The sequence below is a fragment of the Misgurnus anguillicaudatus genome, unplaced genomic scaffold (genome assembly GCF_027580225.2).
Source record: "Misgurnus anguillicaudatus unplaced genomic scaffold, ASM2758022v2 HiC_scaffold_33, whole genome shotgun sequence".
Lineage (NCBI taxonomy): Eukaryota > Metazoa > Chordata > Actinopteri > Cypriniformes > Cobitidae > Misgurnus > Misgurnus anguillicaudatus.
The window spans coordinates 1249057-1266045 of NW_027395283.1; the positions used below are offsets into that span (position 1 = coordinate 1249057).

Below are 16989 nucleotides of genomic sequence, written 5' to 3' on the forward strand. Positions count from 1 at the left end.
TGCCACCGAGCCCGCGCAGTCCGCGCCGCCCACCGAGCCCGCGCAGTCCGCGCCGCCCACCGAGCCCGCGCAGTCCGCGCCGCCCACAGAGCCCGCGCAGTCCGCGCCGCCCACCGAGCCCGCGCATCAGCTGCAGCCTCCACCACCCAAGCCCCCTTGGACTGTTTTGATTATTGCCATGGACTTTTGTGTCTGATTTAGTTCCGTATTTATCTTGTTTTTGGCACCTTTTGTTATGTTTTATTCTGATGTGTTCATTGTCTGGTCATGTTGTTATCTGTCGTGTTCTCTTGTCTTGTGTGTTCCCCTTTTGGACGCCAGGTGGCGTCCTTTGAGGGAGGGCTACTGTCAGGACTCTGCCTTGAAGTCTTGTGTTATATTTGTATTTTGTCATGGTGGCAGAGTTCTGGCAGTCCCTGGCCTTGTGTGGAGGTTCATGCCTTGTTTTTGTGTTTGGCATGTACCTCCGGTGTCTTGTCATTTGTCCCCGCTCCCTCGTTCTCCTGCTTATTGTTAATTATTACTTATTCCCATCACCTGTTCCCTCCTCGTTATCTTGTTTAGTTTCTCTTATATAATGTTCTCTTGTCCTTAGTTCTGTGCAGGTTCATTTTGTATTGTCCATGTTATCAAGTTGGATGTTTTCCAGTCTAGTCAAGTCAAGTGTTTTATTGTCAAGTCCAGTAGTGTTTTGTGTCTGTCTATGCTGTATGCCCCCACGTGGGCTTTTGTTTTTGTCTTGTTTATAATTAAAATCCTTTGGTAACCCCTACATCGTCCGCTATTGGGTTCATCTGTGCTAATCCTGACACTAGCTGTGTATTTCAATCTCTCTCTCTCTCTCTCTCTCTCTCTCTCTCTCTCTCTCTCTCTCTCTCTCTCTCTCTCTCTCTCTCTCTCTCTCTCTCTCTCTCTCTCGTGCATGCTGGGAGTGTGAGACGGAGCTGAGCGCGCCGCTTTGCGGAGAGCATTGTTTTTCTTTGCCCCTTTGTTTTTTTCCTCACTTTACCTATTTAATTATTTCATCTTTTCCCTTGTTAATAACTTTTTGGACAGGGAAGAGTGTTCTTGCTGCGTACGCGCGTCTTGTTGTCGCCAGTATGGCGAGCACTAATGTGCTAACGCCTGGCCTGTCACTCCGTAATGGGTGCAGGTGTATACCGGACCCCGCTGTATCCGTGGAAGATATGCTCTTGGCGTTTGGGGAAAAAAACGGTTTTGAGAACATCGTTTCGGCCTCAAGGATGAACAAAGCCGTGGTTGTGTTTTTAAAATCAGAAGCACTGGTAAACGAGTTGACTGTGAGCGGTGTGTGGGTGAAAGAAACATATGTTCCGGTAACCCAGCTTTCTGCACCAGCAACTAAATTCACTATTTCTAATGTCCCACCATTCATATGCAATGAGGCCATTTTAAATGAGCTAAAGAGATTCGGCAAGATCGCAAGTCCCGTTAAAGCGGTTCCTCTGCGATGTAAAAACGCTGCGTTAAAGCACGTTCTTTCCTTTAGACGCCAGGTATTTATGTTTTTAAATTCCCCAGAGCGGACTTTGGATGTCTCTTTCCGTGTCACCTACGAAGAGAGCTCATTTATGATTTATGCCAGTACCGATAGCATGAGATGTTTTGAATGCGGTGACGTTGGCCATAAACGTTTTACATGCCCGCATAAAGACGAACAACGCGCATCTACATCTGGTGCGGATACGAATAATACAGAAGCACAGAGGTCAGAGCAGCAGGCTGAAAGAGCTTCAAATGATGTGAATGTGCAACAGGAGGTGAGTGAAACTATTGATACTCTTGGCAGTGTGGAGAAAGCTGAATGTAGCAGGCCTACTGTTATAAATAAGGATGTGAACGAGTGTGATGATAGTGGACAGAATGATATTCAAAGTGATGTTGAAGATGTGTGTGAGGATAGTGTTACGGGGCAGGCAGGTGTTTCAGAGGAGAACATGACTGATGAGATGGAAGGGTTGTCACAGTACACTGATGATGGTTTAAGAGACGATGAGCAATGGTCTGATGTGTCAAAAGTGGATGATGATTTGTACACTCTTGAGCAAATCAACTCGTTCCTTGACAAAACTAAAGGTTATGATGAGCTTTCACAACAAAAGCGTTTTTGCCTAAAAAAGCATTTAACTGCTATTAGAGCTGGGAGAAAACCAGCAAAAGCAAGGGGAAAGACCAAATAATTAAGATGGATATGTTTTCCTTTTTCTTTCTGCACTGTTAGACATTTCTGTAATTTTTACAGTTATTTACTGTATATCACCCAGTATAATACTGTAAACTATTTATACAGTACATAACTGTAATTCGCATTGCATTTTGGGAATTTTCTGTGACATCATACATCATATACAGTAATTTACTGTATTTTTGAAAATTGCTGTATGCTACTGTATATTTTCTAACAGTCTTTTGGCGGCATTTTCCTTATTCACACAAATCCTTATTTTATTTTTCTCAAAATCATCATTTTTGACAATTGTATACACACAGGCGTTGACTTATTTTAGCTAAGGAACCATGTTGCAGCACAGGTGTTCAGAGGACCGATTTCAGGTGTGCACATAAACTGAAGAGTTTTCAAACAAGACTTTCCCTGGGACAGCACAGCGGCGCTTTTCAGTTGAAGATACACGAGAGGAGAGAATGAAAAAAGACCAGCAAGGTAAAAAATCTATATAAGTTATTTATTATCAGACCCGCGGTTGTTGTTTACCCGAACGGGACATTTAAAAACCGTTAACCGGACGCGTTGCTTAACGTATAACGGTAATATTAGTTTACCAAAGTCAGTATAAACCTAATTAATAAATCATCCTAAGTTATGTGTATGCAAGCCTACGAGCACGCGCGGTGCGTTAAATTACACGCTAGTGTTTTCCTTTTATAAAACTATTATGAAGAAATGCTTAACGTAGCCTAATAATGATATGAAAAGATCAGATTTAGTATATAACGTTACCTGAGAGAATAATTTATTAATAAAAAGCATATTTAACAAAGTACCCTAAATTACATGAAGCTGGGAGGAAAACTCTTAATGTGTAAGTTACGTTGTGTTTATATTCTCATCCGCTTGGCTTTACCTGTTACATAAATTATGCGTTATTAATAAAGTGTATAACTAAATTTCAAACATTTTAGAAAGTCCCATGTGAACATAATAAGAGTTTGTTTAACAGTTTTACAAACGATTTCAACGTATGAGCGTATGTTGTGTGTGTGTTGTGGCCAATCGGAAAAACATTATATTTTAAATGTGAATATGTTTAAACATAAAGGCTGAAAACTAATTTGCATAAAATAAAGTTTTAAAATGTGTTTTTGTTTTGTATTAAATTGCTTTTGAGGCCAAGGTAGCTGTACAGTAAATATTCAGCCTCAATCAGAAAACCATGTCCCACTGTCCAACACACAGACCTGTGGCCATGGTGCAGTGATTCGAGTACAGTACATCTACTCTGTTATCATTTCAAAACAGTATTTACTGAAAAATATTAGTGTTTAGCATCATGTATTAAATGTGTTAAATATGTCCTTTTGTCCCTGCATTTATTCTGCTGTCTAAAATTCTTTGGGAGGATAAATTAGGAGAATGTAACAAAATACACTGCAAGAACTGGAATGAGAGACAAGTGAGGATGAAGAGGACAACAGAATATCCATCCTTTCTTCACCACCTCACAGAGTTTGAGTGAAACAACTTGTATTAGGTGAGACACTTCTCAATAAGATACAGTATATGCTGCATATATGGGTTAGTTAGGTCTCCCTAATTAACTAACAGCTGTAACAAACAGTACTGTAAAAACTGTGGTTCAAAATAATTATGACCATCTTTCTTTTGCTTACAGGACTCACAGGATTATTTTATAACAAGACTGATTATTTTATACCAGAAGTTTGGTATTTTTTGAAGCTACTGTATTATTTCTTATGACAATTCATTTTGATGTGCATTCAGAACTGTAAGTTGGTAAGTACATTTACTGTATTTACTGTAAGTAAAGGCTAAAGAGTATATCTCCTCTAGTTCTAATTTCTAATTCTAAGTTCTAACAATGTTCCCAAAGGTCCCAATAATGTTAAGCCAACATAAAAGTGTCCAGTTTTTAAATTGTTTAGGAATGTTTCTTGATTGTCCGAATGTTAGAGGAATGTTACATTTTATTTTCAGACAATGTCATGTTTAAATGTACTCACAATGTTTAAAACACATGTTTAGTATATTTTATGAATGTTTATATGCAATATTTTAACAGAACATTAAGAAATAATGTTTTACAACAGTTTGTAAATAATAGAATGTAATGTTTTTTTATCATTACAAGCAAAAACATTCATAACGTTATTGGGAATTTTCAAGGAACGTTCTTAGAACCTTTCTCTGTGGTTGAGCATTGTGTTAGCATCATATAACAGCATGGGTTCAAACAAGGGAATGCACATGCTGATAAAAAATGTATACTTTGCATTGCACTGTATGTTATTTGCCTTTTTCTGTAAATGTGAAGATAAATGTAAAGACAGACAGTCATTGTTTCATTTTAAACCAGTTCTATTTTAAGAGAACTTAACTAGACTAAATAGAAGGGTCACAAAAATTTTAATTTTGCTATTATGATGCTGATTTTGTGTAGTTATGGGTTTTCTGGTTACAGTGGTAGTGGATCATGATCACCTCTCTAGGTTCAAAAGTAGGATGCAAAATGTATAACACCAAATCATTATAGCATAACTCCATGTAACTTGACATAATTTAAAGTCGTCTAAAGGCAGACATGATTGCGTGTGAAGTCCTATGCCAAAGACTCCAAATACTGCATCTACACATTCTTCCTGATGTGTATATTTTGTTGGTATATCCTGGTTGTTGCAGACCTGACAGTAAACTTGACTGTGAGCATCCTATCCATCAGGTATAGCTGTTTACTTGCATTACTCATTTAGAGAAATGACGGGTCAAAATTGATTATATGGATTATATTTTCATCACCCCTTTTTGTATGTCTTTGGGACACTTGAAATATATAGCATGTATAATGCGGAGCCATTTTATAATGCGGTCACAGACTACTCCCATTGTAACTGGAAAACCAAAGAAAATCATTGTTTAAATTATAAAATTATAATTTTTGGATTAACTAAACCTGTAATCAGTGTTATATGTATGTATTTTTATAATTTGTGTTATTTTAAATGTATTACTGCAAATGATTTGAAATGTGTATGTTTTAAATGTAATTTCACACAACTTCTTAAAGTATTTGTATTGTTTTAAATAAAGGTTTCAATATTTAAAATTGTCTCTTTGAATTAAATGTTAGCAGTATCTGTAGGTTAAAATGTAAAAAAAAATATTTTATCTAAAAATTATAGCTAATTTAAATATAATAAAAATGAATGTATAAAAAAAGAATAGCAGTATAGTATACAGTAGTATACTGTAAACCTGGGTTTTTTACGGTAGCACACTGTATTACATATTTACAGTAGCATTTAAATACTGTAAAATGGAAATACAGTTTAGAACTGTAAATCTTATTTACAGTAGCCTACTGGCAACAGTGTTGCCAGTAGGGTACTGTAAAAATCCTTGAAAATGTCTAACAGTGTGTACTGTTTTTTCTTATTCTCTCTAGTCCCTTTTATGGAAGTATTAAGGGTGGGGTCTTTAAATATTAATGGTCTAAGGGATGGGAAAAAAAGATGCTTATTGTTAGATTTCATACATTTAAAGGGCCCGAATGTTGTCTTCTTACAAGAGACCCACAGTAATTTTGATAATGAAGCTGATTGGGGATTATGGTGGAAAGGGGAGAGAGTGCTTAGTCATGGAACTAATGTCAGTGCTGGTGTGGCTATACTCTTTTCTCCTAATATAAAAGTTAAAATCTTAACGAAAAATGAAATAGAACCTGGGAAGCTGATGGCTGTTAGAGCTGAAATTAATAATTTCTCTTTTGTGTTTATTAACATCTACGCCCCTAATATTGGAGCAGAAAGATTACAGCTCTTTGCCAAACCAGAACAGTTTTTAAAGTTACAGCAAGCTGGTGATTTTATTATATTAGGAGGAGACTGGAATTGCACTCTTGATTTTGTACAAGATAGAAATGGTGATGAGCCTCATATGCAGTCAGCTTCTTGTCTGACCAGAGTCCTAAAAAGTTTTAACCTCTCGTATATATGGAGAGAGATTAATCCTTCTACAAAGCAGTACACTTGGGTCCAAATGAGCAATGAGAGGATCTTTGGGGCACGTTTGGATAGGTTTTATACATCACAAAACATGAGAAATAGAGTGGTCAATGCAACTATTTTTCCTGCATCTTTTTCCGATCATACATTTATCACATTTGATTGTGTATTGGTGAACAGATCCCATAAAAGCTATTACTGGCATTTTAATAATAAGCTGTTGGAAGACAAACACTTTTGTGAAAATTTTAAGTCTTTTTGGGAAACTTGGAAAAGTGAAAAGTGCCTTTACGAAAATATTATTCAATGGTGGGAAATAGGTAAAGTGCACATAAAGACTTATTGCCAACAGTATAAAGCTTATTCCTCACTGGTTTTAAAAAATACAGTAGAGCTGTTGGAAAAGGAAATTCTTGATATTGAAAAAAGTATGTTTGTAAATGATGCGGGACAGTTGCATGAACTTTGGACTGAAAAAAAGAACCAGCTCAGCTCCATCTTAAATGAAAAAGTTAAAGGAGCGCTTGTAAGGAGCCGTTTCTTAAACATTAAAGACATGGATGGCCCAACTTCTTTCTTTTTTAATTTGGAGCGCAAAGCAGGACAGGAGAAACAAATGCACTGTTTAAAAAAACAATGATGGACAAGAAACGTCAGATCCTGTGGTAATGCGCAGGCTTGCTGTTAATTTTTATTCTGATCTATTTGCTGCTGAAGTCATAGATGAACAATCCAAGGATGAACTGTTACAGGACCTCCCTGTTCTAACTTTAGAACAAAAAAAACTTTTGGAGACTGATTTAACTTTTGAGGAAGTCACTGCTGCTGTAAAGGGTCTTTCTTCAGGAAAAGTACCAGGGCTGGATGGATTATCTGCCTAATTTTACAAAAAGTTTTGGTTTTTAATAGGGCCTGACTATTTTGAAGTACTTAAGCAATGTATTGGTGAGATGTCTCTTCCTTTAAGTTGTCAACGGGCTGTTTTAACACTATTACCAAAAAAAGGTGATTTAAAAAACTGGAGGCCCATTGCAATTTTGTGTTTTGAATACAAAGTTTTGTCAAAATGTTTGGCGAATAGACTGAACAATGTACTGCATGCAATCATCCACAAAGACCAGTCTTACTGTGTGAAAGAGAGATGTATTTTAGATAATTTACATTTAGTTCGGGATATTTTTGATTTTGCTTTGAATAACAACATTAACCTGGGTTTTTTATCATTAGACCAAGAAAAGGCATTGACCGTGTCGACCATGTTTTTCTTTTTGAAACTTTTAAGGCTTTTGGTTTTGGAGACAAGTTTATTTCTTTGATAAGACTGCTGTACAATGATGCCACGTGTATGATAAAAATTGCTGGCGGCCTAAGTGTCCCTGTTAAGGTTAACAGAGGTATAAGGCAGGGTTGCCCCTTATCTGGTCAACTTTACAGCATAGTCATCGAGCCTCTGCTTTGCAAGTTTAGGAAGCACCTAACAGGTTTAAGGGTTAGTGAACTGGAGTTTCAAGAACCAATTAAGCTTTCAGCATATGCTGATGATGTCACCGTTTTAATTAGGAATCAAAATGATGTTAATTTATTATAAGAGGCTTTGGTGTGTTATGGCAAAGCCGCCTCAGCCAAGGTAAATTGGGGGAAAAGCAATGCTTTATGGTGTGGTCAGATTTGCTATGGTCCTTCACTTCCAGGTGGTTTGCAGTGGGGTAAAGAAGGTTTTAAATATCTAGGGGTGTTTTTAGGCACTGAAGACTATAGGAGACAAAACTGGGTGGGACTAGTGGAGAAAGTGTGTGCGAGGTTGTCTCACTGGAAATGGTTGCTACCCCAGCTGTCCTATGTTGTGGATTTTTTTAGTGATTATGAAAAATAATTTTCAGCAGAGGGTTCCATTGCCAAAAGATGACTTTATTGCATACAACAATAAGGCCGAGTTGGTGGCCAAGCAACTAAAGAGTCTTTTTCAGAATGCAACCTAATATACAGTTTTCTAAAAGTTGAAACCCCTCCCATGTAGTTGTTTTTAGCATGTTTTTATGTTTGACAGGTGTGGTAACTTCATTCCTTCCAAATGTCAGCCTATGCATTTTTAGCTCTGCTCTCAGTTACCATATTTTAAACCCTGCATACATTGCAGTCTTTACGACTGCTAGTCTTCAGCTTACAAGCTTGAGACATACATACTTGCAAAACACATTTGAATCTGAGTACCATGTTCACCAAAGATATAGTTCTGAATTAAAAAATCTTCTTCATTCCACCCTTTGAGACTTTCACAAGTCTCACCCAAAGTGCAACTTCATAATCCAGTTCAATTAAGTTAAGATAATTAATGGCTTAACTAAGCCATCTTTCCCTTACCAATGACTAAATCATGCTGCCGCACTTTGGTGGAGTGTGGAACAAACATCTTCTCTTGGAGAAGTAAAAGAATCTGCTCCCTAAATTAACAAACCTTTATGATCATGGAATATACTTCATTATGTCATTGTTGCTGTAAACTCAGAACTCATAAAAATATTCATCATAAGAGTGTAAATTAGTCAAATACCTTTTCAATTCTTATTATCTTTTCCTGATGTGGTATTACCATTTTCAAACTTTTGCAAAACCCATTTTTGATGCACTTTGTAATTTCTTATATGAAGTAACTTTTCATCTTGATATTTCAACATTAACATTTGTTTCAATATAATATCGGAAGTACACAGTAAAATAACAATTCATCCAATTAAACTTGCAAATCCTTAACCTCTGATAATTTGCATCATTTACCTTATACCTTTGATAATATTCATCCTTTAACCTATACCTTTAATCATTTGCATCATTTAACCTATGAATCATTTGACATACCAAAATATATCTTTGATAATTTGACAAACCAATCACCCATTTTCCTAATTTTAAATCACACCAATTCCACATTAAGATTCTTTCTTCCTGTATTTGTTGCAGTTTCTATCCTAAACTCTTAAGCTTATTGATAGCTTCAATGAATATCTATGTTGTATTTTTAGCATAACATTAATCTCCATACAATAAAACTATACCCCTTTGTTGTATCTCATTGTTTTTCTAAAATTGTTAAAACATCATTAGTTAAATTTAATAAACCTTTGTTGATTATAGTAGATATAATTTAGTAATTCTAGATTAAATCAATATTTATTCTAACCATGATTTTATCTCATCTCTTGCTTAAATTGTAACATATGGTAATACCAAACCAATTTAGGGATAAACTATTTTAGTTTTATAATTTGTTTTCTCAGTATTTTGTTCAATATACTTCAATATAATCATGATGATTTCTTAAATTAACTTTTGTCTTGTACATATATATTTCTTCTCTAATTGCAAAACCACCATAAGTTATCATTTCCCATCAAATCAAAATTAAACCAAAAGAATTCTGCTAACATTACTGTTTGATCTTCATATGTCCAGTGCTATGATCTGATTCCCACATTCTTTTTACTGTATACTAGCATTGTCCACCCTTTCCATACCTAAAGCCAAAATTATTAAGGATTTATAATAGCCTTTGGAATTTTATATTTGATTTGTTTAAGTTCTATGTTATAGAATATTCCCTTTAAATATCCCTCATCTTTAGTTCCATCAGGTTTACTGTAGCATTCATAATCTTTTTCCTATTCTGCCTTTTTCCTATTTTAATGCTTTTATTAACTTTCCAAAATTGAGACTATTTACCAAAATATGCCCTATAAAATGGATATTTAAACCAGAATTTGTCAATTTGTTAAATTGAACACCCCTATAATATCATGTTGACTTTTGATTATTATTACCTTTCGTAATTCAGAGCATAATAAGCAATTGTTCATACCAATTTCTCTTAGCTTTGAAAATTACCAATTTGTACTATTCATTATATTTTTTGTTGTTTCCCATAAAATGTCCAAAAATTTTTTTTTTCCTTCCGTTGACGTCCTTTTCTTCTTTTGATGTCCTTGTCTACTTGTTGTTTTGGTTTCTTTAGTATTCAATCTAGATTTTGTTCCTCCTGAGATTATTGTAGAATAAATTCTCACTGGTGTCCTCGCTGAAGTGTTACTGATCCTTGCTGATAGGTGAAAAGTTTATTGAAGAAAAGTTTGATTATTGACTACAGTTGTGTGAATTTACCATATGTTGCTGATAATTGTCAAACTGGTTATTAGCTTTATTTTTCAATTTCCATGGCTAATTTCTTAAAGTTTTCCTTGTGTGTCCTTTACACATTACCAGCAACTTTGTCTCTGTGTATTGCTTGTGAACTCCACTGCTTTGCACTCATTGGTTGTTGCTCCTGAAAGTCTCTTCTCATTTACACATTTTTCTTAACTTTATTGTTGTTGCTTGATATGCCCTGAGTGGTCATTACTTCGTTCTTTTATCTCTTTGTAGGCTTGAATTGCTTTCAATTTTTCTGTTGTTGTCTTCTGTATCATGTCTTTTATTATTTTCTTTTCCTCAGCTTTCCTCTTCATTATTGTGTTTAAGTTCTCCTCTGCTCCTCAGCTCTCCTCTTCTGTATCGTGTTTTTGTTGTCCTCTTCTCCGACTGGTATTTTAGGAACTCTGTGCAATAGCTCAGATGACATCAGATGTGCTCCTTCCCCCTGGCCTGCTGGTAGAGCTGCTCTCCCTGGTCCTTGTTTTATGTCACTCTCTCCTGAAGACCCTCAGATACACTAGATCCCATGGCATAATATGGCATTTTATTTCCATCTCCTCATCAGGCTCCTTTTCTTTTTTCCTGCACACAAATAGCTTATGCATACAGTTAGTTTTATCACATAAGATCTCATCTTTATTTGTAATTGTTCCAAAAGCTCCATCTGCAGTCGTTCCAGAGGCTGTCCTTTTTTGGGGATGAATTTTTGTTATCACATATAGTATAGCGCAGACATTGATATTGGGATTGGTATTTGCATTGGTCGACCAATAAGCATTCCATGCAGTGTTAGTTTGCAGTCTTTCACTTGTTATTGCAAGAGACAAAGCATCCAGTCAGTTCAGTTTCATGCTTTCACATTTTTTGCTGAGTTTAACCTTGAAGGGATGGTTTACTCTTTATGATTAAAGATGGTAAACACTATGGTAATTTTAGTTTTTCCTTTATTCATTACTGTTGCAGTATTTGCTTTATAGTTTTTAATGAATGCTGAACCATTATCTAAAATGATTCCTAATAGTGTTTCAAATTTGGGGATTACTTCTTCTATCATTTTTATCCTTATTTTTTGGCACTAGCTTTACCTGTTGAACAGAAATGTAACCAGTATTGCACTTAAATGAGACAATTTCTCAAATATAGAGAATAATACAAATTTTTCCTTTTTTTAATCTTTAATTTTAATTTGTTATTTTATATCTCTGTTTTTAATTTGAAATTAAAACCACCCATCTGGAAAGGTAACATTTTACTGAATTATAGAATGATTTATCCCCAATACATTAGATGTCCTGAATGTCTTTATTTGTCCCCCTTTGGGTACCACAAAATGTTCATAACATCCTGCTTGTTCTTCTTCTCTTCTATCTTATAATTAAGGCTTTTATATTAACACTAAGCAAAACTTCTGTGTGGCTTTCTGAGGCTTCTTTAGCCTCCCAATCGGCTGTGTTGTTCCCAGTGATAAAATATCATTCATTTTTATAAGTTTAATATTTTATGATTGCCATTTACTTTGATAATGTTCAATGCAGAAATTAAACCCCACTTATTCAGTACATTGATTATGTATACCCTCATTCTTTTGAAAGCCTCTTTGTTCCCATACCGAATTGGATATTGTTTAGTTTCCCAAAAAACAAACAAATATTTCTTCTGTTTGAAAACTCAAATATATAAAGCAAATATCAATTACAGTATTTGTCATCTGGGAAAACATTTGTTAGCAATGTGGATCTGGATATCAACTGTTTAGTCTTACAATGTCATTAATTGGATACTTCAAATTAGTACTTTGTTCTCTACATCTTTTAACAATTAATACATCTTCTTAATCTTGCATGTTGTTATCATCCGCATTTATTGTTTTTATGAAAACTATTTCCTGACAAATGATTGACTATAACATATAATTCTAATGTGATTCTTAAACATTATGGAGATCCACTGGCTTTATATAGTTTTTTTTCCATCATATCCCATAAATCCTTTTCTTCACAATCTTTTCCAGTATACACGAGACCTGTGGAAATAAGTCAGTTACATTAAGTCATTATTCTATTAACTGATTTTCAACCATACTCTTTACTAATTCTTGTTTACCTTCCTTTGATGTTATATCAATTTCTTGTCATATAATTTATTTTGCCACTTTTTAAGTTGAATATCTTTCTCATGATCATATTATAATACAATGAAATTCCCACTTTGATAACTTTGCATTAGAAATTTGTGCTTCAATACATTTTCCAATGTATTCATTGTTTGTTGTACATCACTACTTATTATACATTTGCTTTGATTCAGTTAATATCACTTTAATATCATGTCTTACTTACTTTATATCTATATTCCCTATACCCTTCTGGAAAACACAAATTCCAATGGCTTAACCCAAATTATGCATATTTTGTTTAACAAGTAAACAGTAAACAGGAGTGTGATTTTGATATGAAAATAGATATGGTCATGGTTTTGTTTATTGTGTATAGACATACATTGAATTACCACTACTTGTCCAGAGAATCATATTATTAACAACTCTTCTGGACCTTAAACTGGACTTTGAAAGGCTGCTGTCACCCTCCCCCCTTCACTCACAGAGCTGGTACATGGATATAGCGAAAGTCTCTCTTAGCGTGGCCAGGCTTTTTGTAGTCCTCAGCATGTTTTCTTTGTCTCTCCCAGTTCAAGTTGTTTTCTTTCTGGGATGGTGATGCTGCAAAGTCATTTATGATGGGTACAGGATTCTGGCTTTTTGGAGGAATTGCTGAAAGTAGCTGAACACAAGAGTCATCACTGTTATTCACTTTGCATTTCAAAACAGTGTTGTCATTCCAGGGTCTCCTTCTGGATTTCCCTCAGTCTCTTTTTTATTGTCTCTGAACAAAACTGGATTCTCTGTGTCTCCCAGTTTTCTCTTTGTGCTTTTAGAGTCCAAGCAGTGGCTGCCACACTGCTATGATATGTTCAAAAATAGTCCCTCCTCATGTAACGTTAGTCCACCGGTCAAAGGTTTGGAGGATTTCTTTTATTTCTCCATTGCCACAACTTAGTCCTTTTCCCAGCCCCATGAATGCTTGAGGGTAAGTGATCAGCAGTGATGGGCAGTAACGCGTTAGAAGTAACGCGTTACTGTAATCCGATTACTTTTTTCAAGTAACGGGTAAAGTAAGGGATTACAATTGCAAAACCAGTAATTAGATTACTGTTACTTTCCCATTAGCAGCCTGCGTTACTGCGTTATTTTTTAATCTTGATTTTGTTTCGTGAGACTCTCTCGTGTCGTGACGCGAGTCGAGTGACAATGACGTATGAGCGCCGCGCCGTCAGTCAGTGTATTGTTGAACGTGAGAAGACAACATGGAGCGCGGAAGAGAACAAGACTATGCAGCGTTCAATGCTTGGAAGTACAGACATTACTTTGAGTTTAACCCAGTTAACGGTGACAAAAACATCAGCGTCCGCTGTACACTCTGCGTGGGAATAAACCTTTTATCTACAGCGAAAGATTCCACCTCAAATCTAAGCAAACACCTAGCAAGCCGGCACAGGAAAGTGAAACTTACTGAAAATATCCCCGAACCCCCAGCTGACATGACCGCTGCGGCTCCATCTCATACACGTTCACGCGAAATCTGATGTAACTTAAAACAACAGACTATATATCTGTATTTCATGGATTATACGCATTTGTGGACAAGCTGACGTGACCGCTGCGGCTCCATCTCATACACGTTCACGCGAAATCTGATGTAAACAACAGACTACTATATTTCATGGATTATACGCATTTGTGGACAAAAATTGTCATTTGATGAATTTTACATTTCATGTGTTATTCATCTGAAACAGACCGGATTCGACTCGCGGTCGTTATAAGGTAAGAAGTCCCGTTTATATTTTGCATGTTGTCATCTGGACTTCTGTAACAAAATAACTTACTACATTTATGATGCTATATAGCATATAACATTAGCCTATGATATGCATCTCAAAACAGAGACCATACTCTAATGCTAAACCCGTAGACCTTTTAAACGATGTATAGTAATGTTGATATTAATATTATTAATGTTTGCAGGCTTAAAAAAACGAATTAGTGCGCGTTGAGAGGTTAAAACAGAGAATGTTTTATTTGATTCAATTTCAGATGATGGATGCAGAAAGAATAGAATTAGGCAGAAAGGTCTTGGTCCGGTTGCATAAAGCACCTTAAGTTTTTCCCTTACACTAACCCACATTAAGAGAATAATTTAAAGGTGTTGCATACAGTATAATCCCTGAAATGGTTCTCTTAGGTAAGGGTAATCGTTAAATGTTTCACGACAGCGACCCAGGTTTATAAAATACTATTGTTGCCATGGAGATGCAACAGAAAAAGCTTAAGTTTTTTTGCAACACCCTTAAGTTTAAATGAAACATAATGGTGAATTTATGGGAACATTACACTTAAGGTACTTTATGCAACCGGGCCCTGTTGCTTTATACTGTGTAGCATATTCAGGTCGTGCATCATGTTTTTGAAAAGTAATTAGTAAAGTAACTAGTAAAGTAACTAATTACTTTTGAAAATAAGTAATCAGTAAAGTAACGGGATTACTTTCATAGGGAAGTAATCAGTAATCAGTAACTAATTACTTTTTCCAAGTAACTTGACCAACACTGGTGATCAGCCTCCCAAAGTCCTTAATATCTTTATTAAATTAAGAAATAGTAAGGCCAATGGCCTAAGCCATCCTTTTTTTTCCCCATATCCACATTTCTTCATCAGATGACAACTCCTCTTTACTCTCCCTCTCTACTCTCTCCTTATTTTGCTTCATTAATTCTTTTAAATGTTTTTCTTATTTTTATTTCTTATTTTATTTATATCTTCCTACCTCATCTTCTTTTTCACCTCTTTGTGTAAACAATGCCTCTTGGCTTTTTACTCTACACTCTTCACACTTATACTTTTTCTGATAATAATTAAATTTCTTTCATTTAGGATATTTCCTCATTTGTAAGATTCACTCCCAAACCTGTTAAAGTTTCCTATTCTATAACTACTGATCATTTCATTTACATTTTACCTATAATTTCCACAGTGCCCTTGAGTACTAGAAATCAACCTTCTACAGTATGCATGATAAATATAGAGTAACATTTAACACACTTTCTTTTGTTCCATTATCAACTTCCTTTAACATTCTATCATATATATCTCCTTTATTCATTAATAATGCCAATGCTTTTTTCTTCAAATCCATCCTTCTTTTCTTTCTTTTGCTTTAATATAGGTTTATTTACAATATCCATTTCTTTACACATTGCAACATCAAATGTTCCCTTCATGACAATTTCTTAGACACATTCTTTATTAGATCTCTGCCCAATAGATTTTCCACAAGAATAACAACTATGACTTTTCACTACACCTGTTACTTCTCCATTCAATCTTTTCTATCATATTTAGCCATTTTTTTTAACTTTTTAAAATTAGAAAATTAACAAATAAAAACACTTTTATACCATTTAACTTTCAAGCTAAGTAAACATCAAACTTACCATTTGCTCTCCAATATTACTTTTTCTACACTGCAAATATTTTTCAAGCAGTTCCTTAATTAATGTTTCTCTTTCAATTCAATTTGTTCTATTTGTCCAGTAATACTATTTTTCCCTTTTCAATAGTATTAAACACAAAAATTTTTTCATTGGATTAAGATATAAAATATAGATGCAAAAACCTCCTTTTAACCTATATATACCATTTACCTATAATTTTACCTATAATCTCCTATTACTTAGTACTATTATATAAATAATATATTATTATTATTATTATTATTTTACTTATCTTAACCGGTATTTCACTTCACTGCTAGCTCTTTCATCCACAGCACTCAGTCAGGCCTGCACTCACTATTTATAACATACACCCAGTCATTCACACTTTAAACATGACACCACTTGTTTTTCACTGTTGAGGATCCTTTCCACTTTTACTCACACAAACTTTTTATCATGCATTAGGGCGGTATCTACAGAATAATATTTTATCCGTTCAGACCTTTATTATATAAATATATATATAAAGAGCTGTTTTCATAAAAATTAATTCTGCCCTTGCAGACCCCTATCCACTTTATAACACTTTTGTTTCATGCTCTGTTTATTAATTTTTTATCCATACACTGTAAAATATGCAGCATTTATGTTAAATCAACATATACATTTTTTGTTACCCTAACCTAACAAAGTAACACATTAATGGCTTGACAAACCAAAGTACTTTTCCTTTTGCTATCATTATTTTACAGTGTATCCGCTTATTCCATAAGCATTTTTAATAGTCTGTTCCAGTCTACCTGTATCCGTCAAGGCCCTCTTACAGAGTAAACACAGATTATTTAATTTCATCTTATTTTCCATAAGCATTTTTAATAGTCTGTTCCAGTCTACCTGTATCCGTCAAGGCCCTCTTACAGAATAAACACAGATTATTTAATTTTATCTTTTTTTTCATACACTGTAAATAAAATGCAGTATTGATGTCAAATCAACATATATCACTACTTCACCTATTGAGGCAAAAACATGGAT

General features: G+C 34.8%; 1 long non-coding RNA gene across 1 annotated transcript; it reads left to right on the forward strand.

Moving 5' to 3' along the window:
• The first annotated feature begins 2237 nt into the window (after positions 1-2237).
• LOC129440562 (uncharacterized) lies at positions 2238-5328 on the forward strand. The gene is made up of 3 exons (XR_012368773.1): positions 2238-2683; positions 3610-3731; positions 3873-5328. It is a non-coding gene; the product is annotated as an uncharacterized lncRNA (long non-coding RNA).
• The last annotated feature ends 11661 nt before the right edge of the window (positions 5329-16989 follow it).